Below are 4,174 nucleotides of genomic sequence, written 5' to 3' on the forward strand. Positions count from 1 at the left end.
GCTTCATTTTAAGTGTGGGGAGGTCACCATCTCTGGCGTATTTTTTGGTGAACCACTACATACTCTTTTTATTTTATTTTGTTATTTTTCTCCTTATTTTTGTTTTTACTTATACATTGCTATTTTTATGTATTTTTACTCTATTTCTGCATGTTGCACTTTAGTTCATATTTTAGCCATTTAGTTTTAGTTACAATTCTAACTTATTAGTTATAGAAATTGTGGATTAATTATAAATGATTTTTGAGCTAGAGAACACACAGCCTGTGAGTTTTGAGCTTAATTGTATGGTTACATTCAAACCATAATATTTTATTCCTGTGTGTTCCACCCTTCTTTTTTACTTTGTGTTCTTTACTTTGTTTTAATCTATATGTCCGATTATAGAATAGAAATACATACCAAGAGAGTGATTGAGGCCATTATTTGATTTTAGCTCACTTATCCCAAATAGCCTACCCTTTACATCACCCTTGTTAGCCCCTTGAGTCTTTAAATCCCTTTTATTTTATAAACCACATTACTAGCCTTAAGCAGAAAAACAAAATAAAAATCCCAAAGTTGAATCCTTGGTTAGCTTAAGATAGAAATTGTGTATGGTTTACATGTGGGAAACCTATTGGAAACATGGATGATAAAAACAAAAGGTAGAAATGTTGAAAAGAATAAAATAATTCAAAATAAAAGTTTTGGGAAGCATGCTCATGTGAAATCAAAATAATTGAATGACCATGTGCATTAAAAAAAAAGTGTTATGAATAAAGGGGACACAAAAGAATTCCCCAAATGAGAAATAAAGCAATGCACATGGGATAAAAATAATAAACATTGAAACATGAGCATGTAACATCAAAAGTGGGAAAATATGGGAGAATAGGTGAAGAAGCTTTGCTTTACAAAGTATGTATGTTAGGTGAGATCTTAGACTAATTAAGGATTCACTTATTAGCTTACTTAGCCCTATACATATACCCTTACCTTTACCTTGGCCCCATTACAACCTTAACTAAAGACCTCATGATTTTTGATATGTCTATATTCTATAATTGTTGATTGGTTAGATGAAGAACAAAGTTATAGAAAGTAAGAATAAAAAGAAGAATAGAGTGATTAACCCAATAAACACTGAGTGATTAGAGAGTAAACATAAAATCCAGTGAGGGTTCAATAGCTCATTAACATATATCTCTGCTAAATTATTAATTGTCTTGCAAGTTTATAAAATGTTTTTCTCGCCCATCTCAATTGTAAAGGCACTTTATCATTATCTAAGGTTTGGCTATATATATATATATATATGACTCATTGAGAATATGAATTAATTCAACTACATGCAAGCTTTATATACAAGTGAATAAAAATAAGAATTGCATGATGCATCATTCATCTAGGTAGTTTCATTTATATTAGATTGCATTGCATGACATTCCACCACTTCAACCTAACATTACTCTTAGACTTAGCATGAGGACATGCTATTGTTTAAGTGTGGGGAGGTTGATAAACCCATATTTTATGATATATTTTGTGCTTAGTTTGAGTGATTTATTCAATCCTTCACCCACTTATTCATATTAATTGTATGGTTTTACTTTCCCTTCCTCATTATGTGATGTATGTGAAAAACATGTTTCCTATGCTTTAAAATTAATTATTTTAATTACCTTTATTTCCATTCGATGCCGTGATTAGTGTGTTGAGTAGTTTCAGATCTTCTAAGGCAGGAATGACTTAAAGGATGGAAAGGAAACATACAAAAATAGAAGAAAAAGTATAAAACAGAGTTTTTGGAGAAACTGGCATCCACGCGATCGCATGGGTGACGCAGCCGCATGCCAGCGCAAAGAAGCAGCGACGCGGTCGCATAACTGACGCGACCGCGCGCCTCGAGCGAAACACATATGACGCGGTCACATGACTGTGACAGAGGTCACGCACCAGAAATTGCAGAAAATGCTCCCAGCGAATTCTGAAGCCCTTTTTGGCCCAAATCCAAGTCCAGAAGGCATAGACCAGAGGTTATGAAGTGAGGGAATGCATCCATTCAAAGAGAGTCTCCACTTTTAGTTAGTTTTCATGATTTAGATTTAGTTTTGAGAGAGAGGTTCTCTCCTCTCTCTTCTCTCTTTAGGATTAGGATTTAGAATTAGGATTTTATTCGCTTTCAGGATTATCTCTTTATCAGGTTCAACATTCCTTTTTTATTTACCCTTGCAATTTGATTTATGAATTCTTCCATGTTACAGATTACATCTTTGAATTAATGTTATTTGAGGTATTTCAGTTTAATATTGCTTTTCTTTTATTTACAATATTGTTATTTCCATCTGAAGACATTTTTATTCCAGTAGATTTACTTTTCTCCTTTTGGTCTTGGTTAAGAAATCAGTAACTCAGGAGTTATCAAACTCAAGCATGATTGATAATTGTTATCTTTGTTAATTAAATTGAACTTCAATAATCCCAATCTTTTCTTAGGAAATAAATAGGATTTGAAGATCAAACCAATTAATCCCTTGACCTTCCTTTATCTTAGTAAAAGTTAACAAAGTGGAATTAAGATTCAATTCTCATCATCATTGATAAGGATAACTAGGATAGGACCTCTAATTTCTCATACCTTGCCAAAAGTTTATTTACAGTCATTTATTTATTTTACTTGCCATTTAAATTACTTGTTCTTCATTTACTTTAATTGCTAATTAAACCATTCGCTCCTCATTCTCAAAACCCCAATTTACAATCTCCATAACCAATAATAAGAACATACTTCCCTGCAGTTCCTTGAGAAGACGACCCGAGGTTTGAATACTTCGGTTATCAATTTATTTAGGGGTTTGTTACTTGTGACAACCAAAACGTTTGTACGAAGGGATTTCTGTTGGTTTAGAGACTATATCTACAACGCGACTGTTTTTATAAAATTCTTTACCACCATAAAAACCCAACGTCAGCCCTCTCACTCAGGCCTAGCCCTTTAAAAGCTTCCGCCAGCTGTCTAAATCCTCCTACAGGAGGTCGTGTCACGTGATGGTGTCTCACCTTACAGCCAAGTCGTGGGTCCGTTTGGTGGACCTCCGGCACTTATTGGGCTGGGGCAGAACAATGCCCACAATACGCCAAGTTGGGGGGTTCGTGACTAGCACATTAACTTAGCCCGTGTTCTCGTATGTGGCAGTCTTCGCCCATCGTGGCTCCGTTGGCAAGGCTCACGCTTGTAGCGCTTTCCTCGCGCACGTGAGTTGTCCCCAACCATTACTTGAAGGCGTCGCTTCGATTGCTGTGGCCAGAGCATTAAATGCCCCTTAATTGATTTGAAAGATCGTGGAAAAGCCCATTATACCCCTACCTTTTTGCACTTCTACTTCCCTAGTAACAGTTACCACGCTCATTTTTCATATTATCTTTTTCTTTTTCTCTTCTTTTTTCATAATTGCTTACCATTACTTACCTGTGTTTCCTCCCTTCTACAACTACCATTTCCTTCCTTTTCTGTTGATTTTTGCTACTGTCACGAGAGTCCTGCCATTTCCATCTTCGAGCACCTTTCTGCGTCACAATTGTTGGAAAGTGACCAATTATCTATGCCATTTTACTTATTCTACATCATTGTTGCCTTGGTTTCCTTTTTATTGTTGCTTTCTTAGATTGAACTGATACCTGCTAGATAGCTTTTAGAGGGATGCCATAGGTGACTTTTCCATGGTTTAGGCTAGAACGGCGTAGTTGGTGCGCAAAATAAGAAGTCGTACAACTGAACCAGCAAATGCACTGGGTCATCCAAGTAATACCTGAGGTGAGTCAAGGTTGATCCCACGGAGATTGTTGGCTTGAATCAAGCTATGGACACCTTGTAAATCTTAGTCAGGCGACTAGAAAATATAGTTTGTTGAGAGAAATGCATAAAACAAGAATAGGGATGAAATTACTTAATTTGAGTGAAACCAGTGATAAGAGAACGGTTGAGGCTTTGAAGATGCTTCATTCTTCTGGATCAACCTTTCCTAATGTCTTCTCCAACTGTGAGTGGTTCTTTCCATGGCAGGCTGTAAGTGATCAACGCCGGTTTAATGGCCGCCAATCTTCCTCTCTCAGGCCGAACGCCAGGTTTAGTGTGCGCCCAATCTGAATGAGGGTAAAGCTCCTGCAGTTCATTCCCTTGATGATCCTACTC

The sequence above is a fragment of the Arachis ipaensis genome, chromosome B04, assembly GCF_000816755.2.
Source record: "Arachis ipaensis cultivar K30076 chromosome B04, Araip1.1, whole genome shotgun sequence".
Lineage (NCBI taxonomy): Eukaryota > Viridiplantae > Streptophyta > Magnoliopsida > Fabales > Fabaceae > Arachis > Arachis ipaensis.